Here is a 13,550-nt window from a genome sequence, read left to right as displayed (position 1 = left end):
AGCAATAATGGTATGGGTTTAGGTTCTGCTGTGTGTACTGGTGGTTGACTGCCCCCCAGCCCAGAGTGTGCATGGAAAATTGTCTGGCAGCCTCCCTGACAGCAAGCAGTGATAGTGCCCATGAAGGGGACCTTGTTGGGCCCGCCCCTTTCACGGTTATCGCTTCTCGGCCTTTTGGCTAAGATCAAGTGTAGTATCTGTTCTTATCAGTTTAATATCTGATACGTCCCCTATCTGGGGACCATATATTAAATGGATTTTTGAGAACGGGGGCCGATTTCGAAGCTTGCTTCCGTCGCCCTATGCATTGACCCGATATGGCAGTATCTTCGGGTACAGTGCACCACCCCCTTACAGGGTTAAAAAGAAAGATTCCTACTTTCATTGCTACCTGCTTGCTGGCTAGCCAGCTAGCCAGCCCTGTGGGCCTTGCTGCTGCTGCAGCCAAAAAACAAAAGGTGGTGCTGCTGCTGCTGCTTCTGCTGCTTCTGCTTGTGTCTGGCCGCTGTTGGAGCGTCCAGGCACAGGACTTCTGCTGCTGCTGACTAAATGGCCTCCTTAATTGGATCATTTGAGTAGCCAGCACACCTGTGCAGGTAGGGCATGACATGATAGGCAGCTGCCTTGATAGCGGGTGGGTGCTGAATGTTCCTAATTGACAAAATAAGATTAATGCTTATGAAGAAATATAAAATCTCATCCCTTCCCCAATATCGCGCCACACCCCTACCCCTTAATTCCCTGGTTGAACTTGATGGACATATGTCTTTTTTCGACCGTACTAACTATGTAACTATGTAACATAACATGGGGGGGGGGTCTCCTGGCTGTTCACACAGGTGTGTCATTGCTGTACATTGACCATGCATTGCTTCTGTGGTATTGCAAAGGCAAAGACAAATGCTTCCAGCCATCCATTGCACTAATGGATTGGTCATCAGCTGGCTGTCTATGTCCCGCATCAATATAGACCAAAGTACAGAGGGTTAGGCTATGCTATTGTGCACCTACCTGATGCATCAGAAGGTGCGAGGCCCTTGCTAAATTCTGTGCACAGACTTTGAGATCTATACTTTAGACTGTATCTAAACCTGCTCCAACATGGACTGACATTCTGGCCTACTTTCAGCCGATGCGACTTGTCTGTCGCTGAACAGTCGCTTTTTATGTATTCAGCACCTATGTATAATGTTGTAAAAATGCTCTAGAAGCTAAAGTCGCAGAAATGTCACACATATTTGGCCTGCAACTTTCTGTGCGACAAATTCAGACAGGAAAAATCAGTATAAATCCTTAGAAAATTATCCCCCAGTGTCTCCATCTGCTGGCGGTATTGAATAAGCATTGCTGCACTGATGGGGTATGCATTAGACGAAAAAAAAGAAGAAAAAGAAGAATAATACGCCCAGAAAAGAGGCGAAAAGGAGAAAAACGTAAAAAAACGTGAAAAAAAAGTAAGAGGAAGAGAAGGGAAAAAAAGGTGGAAATGGGTTTAAAAGTGATTTCGGCGGAGAAATATATATATATATATATATATATATATATATATATATATATACGCGCACACACACACATATATATAAACGTATTCTCCGTTGAGATATTGCAGCCGCTGCTGTGTCCAGGCCCAGGAGCCTTAGCACTGTGCTGTGATGTCACTCAATACCACTGACATCACTAGGTGTAAACAACATCTCTCCTTTGCTGTGTATGTGACTATGGAGCTGTTTGGTGATGTCGTCTATTATGGCCTTCATAGAAGCAACAGGAGATTGTTGCATCCATCTAGAACCCTCAGAACTACAGTGCTATGATGTCACTCACTTCCACAGGCCTTGCAGAGTGTAAACAACAACAACCCAGCTTTGTTGTGTATGTAACCATAGGGATTTGTGATGTCACCTAGAACCTTCACAGCAGCGACAGCTTTATGAGGAGCATCAGCACTGCTCTGCCTGAGCAGAACCATCACCGCCATAGGTTGTCAAATAACCCGGGTTTAACCCACACAGGTAAGTCCAATGGGGTGCAGGCATGTCCTCTATGCTTACAGCTTCCCGTGGGTGTTGGTTTGATACCGTTTGGGGACAGCCAAGGAGGCATCTGCAGGCAACAAAGGTAGGTGTGTGCTTGTGTGTGTGTTTCCTATGCAGATCCTAAGCCCAGTGTCACATGCAAGTAGGAGGAGTAAGAAGGGTTCCTGGCAAATCCGGGTTATGGATTGCATTTAAAAAGGCCCCGTGGGAGTGCAATGGGCCCCTGTCTTGCTGCTTAGCAATAATGGTATGGGTTTAGGTTCTGCTGTGTGTACTGGTGGTTGACTGCCCCCCAGCCCAGAGTGTGCATGGAAAATTGTCTGGCAGCCTCCCTGACAGCAAGCAGTGATAGTGCCCATGAAGGGGACCTTGTTGGGCCCGCCCCTTTCACGGTTATCGCTTCTCGGCCTTTTGGCTAAGATCAAGTGTAGTATCTGTTCTTATCAGTTTAATATCTGATACGTCCCCTATCTGGGGACCATATATTAAATGGATTTTTGAGAACGGGGGCCGATTTCGAAGCTTGCTTCCGTCGCCCTATGCATTGACCCGATATGGCAGTATCTTCGGGTACAGTGCACCACCCCCTTACAGGGTTAAAAAGAAAGATTCCTACTTTCATTGCTACCTGCTTGCTGGCTAGCCAGCTAGCCAGCCCTGTGGGCCTTGCTGCTGCTGCAGCCAAAAAACAAAAGGTGGTGCTGCTGCTGCTGCTTCTGCTGCTTCTGCTTGTGTCTGGCCGCTGTTGGAGCGTCCAGGCACAGGACTTCTGCTGCTGCTGACTAAATGGCCTCCTTAATTGGATCATTTGAGTAGCCAGCACACCTGTGCAGGTAGGGCATGACATGATAGGCAGCTGCCTTGATAGCGGGTGGGTGCTGAATGTTCCTAATTGACAAAATAAGATTAATGCTTATGAAGAAATATAAAATCTCATCCCTTCCCCAATATCGCGCCACACCCCTACCCCTTAATTCCCTGGTTGAACTTGATGGACATATGTCTTTTTTCGACCGTACTAACTATGTAACTATGTAACATAACATGGGGGGGGGGTCTCCTGGCTGTTCACACAGGTGTGTCATTGCTGTACATTGACCATGCATTGCTTCTGTGGTATTGCAAAGGCAAAGACAAATGCTTCCAGCCATCCATTGCACTAATGGATTGGTCATCAGCTGGCTGTCTATGTCCCGCATCAATATAGACCAAAGTACAGAGGGTTAGGCTATGCTATTGTGCACCTACCTGATGCATCAGAAGGTGCGAGGCCCTTGCTAAATTCTGTGCACAGACTTTGAGATCTATACTTTAGACTGTATCTAAACCTGCTCCAACATGGACTGACATTCTGGCCTACTTTCAGCCGATGCGACTTGTCTGTCGCTGAACAGTCGCTTTTTATGTATTCAGCACCTATGTATAATGTTGTAAAAATGCTCTAGAAGCTAAAGTCGCAGAAATGTCACACATATTTGGCCTGCAACTTTCTGTGCGACAAATTCAGACAGGAAAAATCAGTATAAATCCTTAGAAAATTATCCCCCAGTGTCTCCATCTGCTGGCGGTATTGAATAAGCATTGCTGCACTGATGGGGTATGCATTAGACGAAAAAAAAGAAGAAAAAGAAGAATAATACGCCCAGAAAAGAGGCGAAAAGGAGAAAAACGTAAAAAAACGTGAAAAAAAAGTAAGAGGAAGAGAAGGGAAAAAAAGGTGGAAATGGGTTTAAAAGTGATTTCGGCGGAGATATATATATATATATATATATATATATATATATATATATATATATATATACGCGCACACACACACATATATATAAACGTATTCTCCGTTGAGATATTGCAGCCGCTGCTGTGTCCAGGCCCAGGAGCCTTAGCACTGTGCTGTGATGTCACTCAATACCACTGACATCACTAGGTGTAAACAACATCTCTCCTTTGCTGTGTATGTGACTATGGAGCTGTTTGGTGATGTCGTCTATTATGGCCTTCATAGAAGCAACAGGAGATTGTTGCATCCATCTAGAACCCTCAGAACTACAGTGCTATGATGTCACTCACTTCCACAGGCCTTGCAGAGTGTAAACAACAACAACCCAGCTTTGTTGTGTATGTAACCATAGGGATTTGTGATGTCACCTAGAACCTTCACAGCAGCGACAGCTTTATGAGGAGCATCAGCACTGCTCTGCCTGAGCAGAACCATCACCGCCATAGGTTGTCAAATAACCCGGGTTTAACCCACACAGGTAAGTCCAATGGGGTGCAGGCATGTCCTCTATGCTTACAGCTTCCCTTGGGTGTTGGTTTGATACCGTTTGGGGACAGCCAAGGAGGCATCTGCAGGCAACAAAGGTAGGTGTGTGCTTGTGTGTGTGTTTCCTATGCAGATCCTAAGCCCAGTGTCACATGCAAGTAGGAGGAGTAAGAAGGGTTCCTGGCAAATCCGGGTTATGGATTGCATTTAAAAAGGCCCCGTGGGAGTGCAATGGGCCCCTGTCTTGCTGCTTAGCAATAATGGTATGGGTTTAGGTTCTGCTGTGTGTACTGGTGGTTGACTGCCCCCCAGCCCAGAGTGTGCATGGAAAATTGTCTGGCAGCCTCCCTGACAGCAAGCAGTGATAGTGCCCATGAAGGGGACCTTGTTGGGCCCGCCCCTTTCACGGTTATCGCTTCTCGGCCTTTTGGCTAAGATCAAGTGTAGTATCTGTTCTTATCAGTTTAATATCTGATACGTCCCCTATCTGGGGACCATATATTAAATGGATTTTTGAGAACGGGGGCCGATTTCGAAGCTTGCTTCCGTCGCCCTATGCATTGACCCGATATGGCAGTATCTTCGGGTACAGTGCACCACCCCCTTACAGGGTTAAAAAGAAAGATTCCTACTTTCATTGCTACCTGCTTGCTGGCTAGCCAGCTAGCCAGCCCTGTGGGCCTTGCTGCTGCTGCAGCCAAAAAACAAAAGGTGGTGCTGCTGCTGCTGCTTCTGCTGCTTCTGCTTGTGTCTGGCCGCTGTTGGAGCGTCCAGGCACAGGACTTCTGCTGCTGCTGACTAAATGGCCTCCTTAATTGGATCATTTGAGTAGCCAGCACACCTGTGCAGGTAGGGCATGACATGATAGGCAGCTGCCTTGATAGCGGGTGGGTGCTGAATGTTCCTAATTGACAAAATAAGATTAATGCTTATGAAGAAATATAAAATCTCATCCCTTCCCCAATATCGCGCCACACCCCTACCCCTTAATTCCCTGGTTGAACTTGATGGACATATGTCTTTTTTCGACCGTACTAACTATGTAACTATGTAACATAACATGGGGGGGGGGGTCTCCTGGCTGTTCACACAGGTGTGTCATTGCTGTACATTGACCATGCATTGCTTCTGTGGTATTGCAAAGGCAAAGACAAATGCTTCCAGCCATCCATTGCACTAATGGATTGGTCATCAGCTGGCTGTCTATGTCCCGCATCAATATAGACCAAAGTACAGAGGGTTAGGCTATGCTATTGTGCACCTACCTGATGCATCAGAAGGTGCGAGGCCCTTGCTAAATTCTGTGCACAGACTTTGAGATCTATACTTTAGACTGTATCTAAACCTGCTCCAACATGGACTGACATTCTGGCCTACTTTCAGCCGATGCGACTTGTCTGTCGCTGAACAGTCGCTTTTTATGTATTCAGCACCTATGTATAATGTTGTAAAAATGCTCTAGAAGCTAAAGTCGCAGAAATGTCACACATATTTGGCCTGCAACTTTCTGTGCGACAAATTCAGACAGGAAAAATCAGTATAAATCCTTAGAAAATTATCCCCCAGTGTCTCCATCTGCTGGCGGTATTGAATAAGCATTGCTGCACTGATGGGGTATGCATTAGACGAAAAAAAAGAAGAAAAAGAAGAATAATACGCCCAGAAAAGAGGCGAAAAGGAGAAAAACGTAAAAAAACGTGAAAAAAAAGTAAGAGGAAGAGAAGGGAAAAAAAGGTGGAAATGGGTTTAAAAGTGATTTCGGCGGAGAAATATATATATATATATATATATATATATATATATATATATATATATCGCGCACACACACACATATATATAAACGTATTCTCCGTTGAGATATTGCAGCCGCTGCTGTGTCCAGGCCCAGGAGCCTTAGCACTGTGCTGTGATGTCACTCAATACCACTGACATCACTAGGTGTAAACAACATCTCTCCTTTGCTGTGTATGTGACTATGGAGCTGTTTGGTGATGTCGTCTATTATGGCCTTCATAGAAGCAACAGGAGATTGTTGCATCCATCTAGAACCCTCAGAACTACAGTGCTATGATGTCACTCACTTCCACAGGCCTTGCAGAGTGTAAACAACAACAACCCAGCTTTGTTGTGTATGTAACCATAGGGATTTGTGATGTCACCTAGAACCTTCACAGCAGCGACAGCTTTATGAGGAGCATCAGCACTGCTCTGCCTGAGCAGAACCATCACCGCCATAGGTTGTCAAATAACCCGGGTTTAACCCACACAGGTAAGTCCAATGGGGTGCAGGCATGTCCTCTATGCTTACAGCTTCCCGTGGGTGTTGGTTTGATACCGTTTGGGGACAGCCAAGGAGGCATCTGCAGGCAACAAAGGTAGGTGTGTGCTTGTGTGTGTGTTTCCTATGCAGATCCTAAGCCCAGTGTCACATGCAAGTAGGAGGAGTAAGAAGGGTTCCTGGCAAATCCGGGTTATGGATTGCATTTAAAAAGGCCCCGTGGGAGTGCAATGGGCCCCTGTCTTGCTGCTTAGCAATAATGGTATGGGTTTAGGTTCTGCTGTGTGTACTGGTGGTTGACTGCCCCCCAGCCCAGAGTGTGCATGGAAAATTGTCTGGCAGCCTCCCTGACAGCAAGCAGTGATAGTGCCCATGAAGGGGACCTTGTTGGGCCCGCCCCTTTCACGGTTATCGCTTCTCGGCCTTTTGGCTAAGATCAAGTGTAGTATCTGTTCTTATCAGTTTAATATCTGATACGTCCCCTATCTGGGGACCATATATTAAATGGATTTTTGAGAACGGGGGCCGATTTCGAAGCTTGCTTCCGTCGCCCTATGCATTGACCCGATATGGCAGTATCTTCGGGTACAGTGCACCACCCCCTTACAGGGTTAAAAAGAAAGATTCCTACTTTCATTGCTACCTGCTTGCTGGCTAGCCAGCTAGCCAGCCCTGTGGGCCTTGCTGCTGCTGCAGCCAAAAAACAAAAGGTGGTGCTGCTGCTGCTGCTTCTGCTGCTTCTGCTTGTGTCTGGCCGCTGTTGGAGCGTCCAGGCACAGGACTTCTGCTGCTGCTGACTAAATGGCCTCCTTAATTGGATCATTTGAGTAGCCAGCACACCTGTGCAGGTAGGGCATGACATGATAGGCAGCTGCCTTGATAGCGGGTGGGTGCTGAATGTTCCTAATTGACAAAATAAGATTAATGCTTATGAAGAAATATAAAATCTCATCCCTTCCCCAATATCGCGCCACACCCCTACCCCTTAATTCCCTGGTTGAACTTGATGGACATATGTCTTTTTTCGACCGTACTAACTATGTAACTATGTAACATAACATGGGGGGGGGGGGTCTCCTGGCTGTTCACACAGGTGTGTCATTGCTGTACATTGACCATGCATTGCTTCTGTGGTATTGCAAAGGCAAAGACAAATGCTTCCAGCCATCCATTGCACTAATGGATTGGTCATCAGCTGGCTGTCTATGTCCCGCATCAATATAGACCAAAGTACAGAGGGTTAGGCTATGCTATTGTGCACCTACCTGATGCATCAGAAGGTGCGAGGCCCTTGCTAAATTCTGTGCACAGACTTTGAGATCTATACTTTAGACTGTATCTAAACCTGCTCCAACATGGACTGACATTCTGGCCTACTTTCAGCCGATGCGACTTGTCTGTCGCTGAACAGTCGCTTTTTATGTATTCAGCACCTATGTATAATGTTGTAAAAATGCTCTAGAAGCTAAAGTCGCAGAAATGTCACACATATTTGGCCTGCAACTTTCTGTGCGACAAATTCAGACAGGAAAAATCAGTATAAATCCTTAGAAAATTATCCCCCAGTGTCTCCATCTGCTGGCGGTATTGAATAAGCATTGCTGCACTGATGGGGTATGCATTAGACGAAAAAAAAGAAGAAAAAGAAGAATAATACGCCCAGAAAAGAGGCGAAAAGGAGAAAAACGTAAAAAAACGTGAAAAAAAAGTAAGAGGAAGAGAAGGGAAAAAAAGGTGGAAATGGGTTTAAAAGTGATTTCGGCGGAGAAATATATATATATATATATATATATATATATATATATATATATATACGCGCACACACACACATATATATAAACGTATTCTCCGTTGAGATATTGCAGCCGCTGCTGTGTCCAGGCCCAGGAGCCTTAGCACTGTGCTGTGATGTCACTCAATACCACTGACATCACTAGGTGTAAACAACATCTCTCCTTTGCTGTGTATGTGACTATGGAGCTGTTTGGTGATGTCGTCTATTATGGCCTTCATAGAAGCAACAGGAGATTGTTGCATCCATCTAGAACCCTCAGAACTACAGTGCTATGATGTCACTCACTTCCACAGGCCTTGCAGAGTGTAAACAACAACAACCCAGCTTTGTTGTGTATGTAACCATAGGGATTTGTGATGTCACCTAGAACCTTCACAGCAGCGACAGCTTTATGAGGAGCATCAGCACTGCTCTGCCTGAGCAGAACCATCACCGCCATAGGTTGTCAAATAACCCGGGTTTAACCCACACAGGTAAGTCCAATGGGGTGCAGGCATGTCCTCTATGCTTACAGCTTCCCGTGGGTGTTGGTTTGATACCGTTTGGGGACAGCCAAGGAGGCATCTGCAGGCAACAAAGGTAGGTGTGTGCTTGTGTGTGTGTTTCCTATGCAGATCCTAAGCCCAGTGTCACATGCAAGTAGGAGGAGTAAGAAGGGTTCCTGGCAAATCCGGGTTATGGATTGCATTTAAAAAGGCCCCGTGGGAGTGCAATGGGCCCCTGTCTTGCTGCTTAGCAATAATGGTATGGGTTTAGGTTCTGCTGTGTGTACTGGTGGTTGACTGCCCCCCAGCCCAGAGTGTGCATGGAAAATTGTCTGGCAGCCTCCCTGACAGCAAGCAGTGATAGTGCCCATGAAGGGGACCTTGTTGGGCCCGCCCCTTTCACGGTTATCGCTTCTCGGCCTTTTGGCTAAGATCAAGTGTAGTATCTGTTCTTATCAGTTTAATATCTGATACGTCCCCTATCTGGGGACCATATATTAAATGGATTTTTGAGAACGGGGGCCGATTTCGAAGCTTGCTTCCGTCGCCCTATGCATTGACCCGATATGGCAGTATCTTCGGGTACAGTGCACCACCCCCTTACAGGGTTAAAAAGAAAGATTCCTACTTTCATTGCTACCTGCTTGCTGGCTAGCCAGCTAGCCAGCCCTGTGGGCCTTGCTGCTGCTGCAGCCAAAAAACAAAAGGTGGTGCTGCTTCTGCTGCTTCTGCTTGTGTCTGGCCGCTGTTGGAGCGTCCAGGCACAGGACTTCTGCTGCTGCTGACTAAATGGCCTCCTTAATTGGATCATTTGAGTAGCCAGCACACCTGTGCAGGTAGGGCATGACATGATAGGCAGCTGCCTTGATAGCGGGTGGGTGCTGAATGTTCCTAATTGACAAAATAAGATTAATGCTTATGAAGAAATATAAAATCTCATCCCTTCCCCAATATCGCGCCACACCCCTACCCCTTAATTCCCTGGTTGAACTTGATGGACATATGTCTTTTTTCGACCGTACTAACTATGTAACTATGTAACATAACATGGGGGGGGGGTCTCCTGGCTGTTCACACAGGTGTGTCATTGCTGTACATTGACCATGCATTGCTTCTGTGGTATTGCAAAGGCAAAGACAAATGCTTCCAGCCATCCATTGCACTAATGGATTGGTCATCAGCTGGCTGTCTATGTCCCGCATCAATATAGACCAAAGTACAGAGGGTTAGGCTATGCTATTGTGCACCTACCTGATGCATCAGAAGGTGCGAGGCCCTTGCTAAATTCTGTGCACAGACTTTGAGATCTATACTTTAGACTGTATCTAAACCTGCTCCAACATGGACTGACATTCTGGCCTACTTTCAGCCGATGCGACTTGTCTGTCGCTGAACAGTCGCTTTTTATGTATTCAGCACCTATGTATAATGTTGTAAAAATGCTCTAGAAGCTAAAGTCGCAGAAATGTCACACATATTTGGCCTGCAACTTTCTGTGCGACAAATTCAGACAGGAAAAATCAGTATAAATCCTTAGAAAATTATCCCCCAGTGTCTCCATCTGCTGGCGGTATTGAATAAGCATTGCTGCACTGATGGGGTATGCATTAGACGAAAAAAAAGAAGAAAAAGAAGAATAATACGCCCAGAAAAGAGGCGAAAAGGAGAAAAACGTAAAAAAACGTGAAAAAAAAGTAAGAGGAAGAGAAGGGAAAAAAAGGTGGAAATGGGTTTAAAAGTGATTTCGGCGGAGAAATATATATATATATATATATATATATATATATATATATATATACGCGCACACACACACATATATATAAACGTATTCTCCGTTGAGATATTGCAGCCGCTGCTGTGTCCAGGCCCAGGAGCCTTAGCACTGTGCTGTGATGTCACTCAATACCACTGACATCACTAGGTGTAAACAACATCTCTCCTTTGCTGTGTATGTGACTATGGAGCTGTTTGGTGATGTCGTCTATTATGGCCTTCATAGAAGCAACAGGAGATTGTTGCATCCATCTAGAACCCTCAGAACTACAGTGCTATGATGTCACTCACTTCCACAGGCCTTGCAGAGTGTAAACAACAACAACCCAGCTTTGTTGTGTATGTAACCATAGGGATTTGTGATGTCACCTAGAACCTTCACAGCAGCGACAGCTTTATGAGGAGCATCAGCACTGCTCTGCCTGAGCAGAACCATCACCGCCATAGGTTGTCAAATAACCCGGGTTTAACCCACACAGGTAAGTCCAATGGGGTGCAGGCATGTCCTCTATGCTTACAGCTTCCCGTGGGTGTTGGTTTGATACCGTTTGGGGACAGCCAAGGAGGCATCTGCAGGCAACAAAGGTAGGTGTGTGCTTGTGTGTGTGTTTCCTATGCAGATCCTAAGCCCAGTGTCACATGCAAGTAGGAGGAGTAAGAAGGGTTCCTGGCAAATCCGGGTTATGGATTGCATTTAAAAAGGCCCCGTGGGAGTGCAATGGGCCCCTGTCTTGCTGCTTAGCAATAATGGTATGGGTTTAGGTTCTGCTGTGTGTACTGGTGGTTGACTGCCCCCCAGCCCAGAGTGTGCATGGAAAATTGTCTGGCAGCCTCCCTGACAGCAAGCAGTGATAGTGCCCATGAAGGGGACCTTGTTGGGCCCGCCCCTTTCACGGTTATCGCTTCTCGGCCTTTTGGCTAAGATCAAGTGTAGTATCTGTTCTTATCAGTTTAATATCTGATACGTCCCCTATCTGGGGACCATATATTAAATGGATTTTTGAGAACGGGGGCCGATTTCGAAGCTTGCTTCCGTCGCCCTATGCATTGACCCGATATGGCAGTATCTTCGGGTACAGTGCACCACCCCCTTACAGGGTTAAAAAGAAAGATTCCTACTTTCATTGCTACCTGCTTGCTGGCTAGCCAGCTAGCCAGCCCTGTGGGCCTTGCTGCTGCTGCAGCCAAAAAACAAAAGGTGGTGCTGCTTCTGCTGCTTCTGCTTGTGTCTGGCCGCTGTTGGAGCGTCCAGGCACAGGACTTCTGCTGCTGCTGACTAAATGGCCTCCTTAATTGGATCATTTGAGTAGCCAGCACACCTGTGCAGGTAGGGCATGACATGATAGGCAGCTGCCTTGATAGCGGGTGGGTGCTGAATGTTCCTAATTGACAAAATAAGATTAATGCTTATGAAGAAATATAAAATCTCATCCCTTCCCCAATATCGCGCCACACCCCTACCCCTTAATTCCCTGGTTGAACTTGATGGACATATGTCTTTTTTCGACCGTACTAACTATGTAACTATGTAACATAACATGGGGGGGGGGTCTCCTGGCTGTTCACACAGGTGTGTCATTGCTGTACATTGACCATGCATTGCTTCTGTGGTATTGCAAAGGCAAAGACAAAAATGCTTCCAGCCATCCATTGCACTAATGGATTGGTCATCAGCTGGCTGTCTATGTCCCGCATCAATATAGACCAAAGTACAGAGGGTTAGGCTATGCTATTGTGCACCTACCTGATGCATCAGAAGGTGCGAGGCCCTTGCTAAATTCTGTGCACAGACTTTGAGATCTATACTTTAGACTGTATCTAAACCTGCTCCAACATGGACTGACATTCTGGCCTACTTTCAGCCGATGCGACTTGTCTGTCGCTGAACAGTCGCTTTTTATGTATTCAGCACCTATGTATAATGTTGTAAAAATGCTCTAGAAGCTAAAGTCGCAGAAATGTCACACATATTTGGCCTGCAACTTTCTGTGCGACAAATTCAGACAGGAAAAATCAGTATAAATCCTTAGAAAATTATCCCCCAGTGTCTCCATCTGCTGGCGGTATTGAATAAGCATTGCTGCACTGATGGGGTATGCATTAGACGAAAAAAAAGAAGAAAAAGAAGAATAATACGCCCAGAAAAGAGGCGAAAAGGAGAAAAACGTAAAAAAACGTGAAAAAAAAGTAAGAGGAAGAGAAGGGAAAAAAAGGTGGAAATGGGTTTAAAAGTGATTTCGGCGGAGATATATATATATATATATATATATATATATATATATATATACGCGCACACACACACATATATATAAACGTATTCTCCGTTGAGATATTGCAGCCGCTGCTGTGTCCAGGCCCAGGAGCCTTAGCACTGTGCTGTGATGTCACTCAATACCACTGACATCACTAGGTGTAAACAACATCTCTCCTTTGCTGTGTATGTGACTATGGAGCTGTTTGGTGATGTCGTCTATTATGGCCTTCATAGAAGCAACAGGAGATTGTTGCATCCATCTAGAACCCTCAGAACTACAGTGCTATGATGTCACTCACTTCCACAGGCCTTGCAGAGTGTAAACAACAACAACCCAGCTTTGTTGTGTATGTAACCATAGGGATTTGTGATGTCACCTAGAACCTTCACAGCAGCGACAGCTTTATGAGGAGCATCAGCACTGCTCTGCCTGAGCAGAACCATCACCGCCATAGGTTGTCAAATAACCCGGGTTTAACCCACACAGGTAAGTCCAATGGGGTGCAGGCATGTCCTCTATGCTTACAGCTTCCCGTGGGTGTTGGTTTGATACCGTTTGGGGACAGCCAAGGAGGCATCTGCAGGCAACAAAGGTAGGTGTGTGCTTGTGTGTGTGTTTCCTATGCAGATCCTAAGCCCAGTGTCACATGCAAGTAGGAGGAGTAA

At 45.9% G+C, this 13,550-nt stretch overlaps 6 non-coding genes across 6 annotated transcripts; all 6 read left to right on the top strand.

Annotated features, from left to right (window-relative positions):
* The first annotated feature begins 158 nt into the window (after positions 1-158).
* LOC130344820 (U2 spliceosomal RNA) lies at positions 159-349 on the top strand. The gene has a single exon (XR_008883643.1). It is a non-coding gene; the product is annotated as a U2 spliceosomal RNA (small nuclear RNA).
* A 2,082-nt stretch (positions 350-2,431) lies between these two features.
* Positions 2,432-2,622, top strand: LOC130344819 (U2 spliceosomal RNA). Its single transcript, XR_008883642.1, has one exon. It is a non-coding gene; the product is annotated as a U2 spliceosomal RNA (small nuclear RNA).
* A 2,088-nt stretch (positions 2,623-4,710) lies between these two features.
* Positions 4,711-4,901, top strand: LOC130344818 (U2 spliceosomal RNA). The gene has a single exon (XR_008883641.1). It is a non-coding gene; the product is annotated as a U2 spliceosomal RNA (small nuclear RNA).
* A 2,086-nt stretch (positions 4,902-6,987) lies between these two features.
* On the top strand, positions 6,988-7,178 carry LOC130344817 (U2 spliceosomal RNA). Its single transcript, XR_008883640.1, has one exon. It is a non-coding gene; the product is annotated as a U2 spliceosomal RNA (small nuclear RNA).
* A 2,086-nt stretch (positions 7,179-9,264) lies between these two features.
* On the top strand, positions 9,265-9,455 carry LOC130344815 (U2 spliceosomal RNA). Its single transcript, XR_008883639.1, has one exon. It is a non-coding gene; the product is annotated as a U2 spliceosomal RNA (small nuclear RNA).
* Positions 9,456-11,528: 2,073 nt separating this feature from the next.
* On the top strand, positions 11,529-11,719 carry LOC130344814 (U2 spliceosomal RNA). The gene has a single exon (XR_008883638.1). It is a non-coding gene; the product is annotated as a U2 spliceosomal RNA (small nuclear RNA).
* Positions 11,720-13,550: the final 1,831 nt, after the last annotated feature.

This window comes from Hyla sarda, unplaced genomic scaffold (assembly GCF_029499605.1).
Source record: "Hyla sarda isolate aHylSar1 unplaced genomic scaffold, aHylSar1.hap1 scaffold_735, whole genome shotgun sequence".
Classification (NCBI taxonomy): domain Eukaryota; kingdom Metazoa; phylum Chordata; class Amphibia; order Anura; family Hylidae; genus Hyla; species Hyla sarda.
Note: the sequence above shows the minus strand (reverse complement) of the source record. Positions and strands in the feature narration are given on the sequence as shown.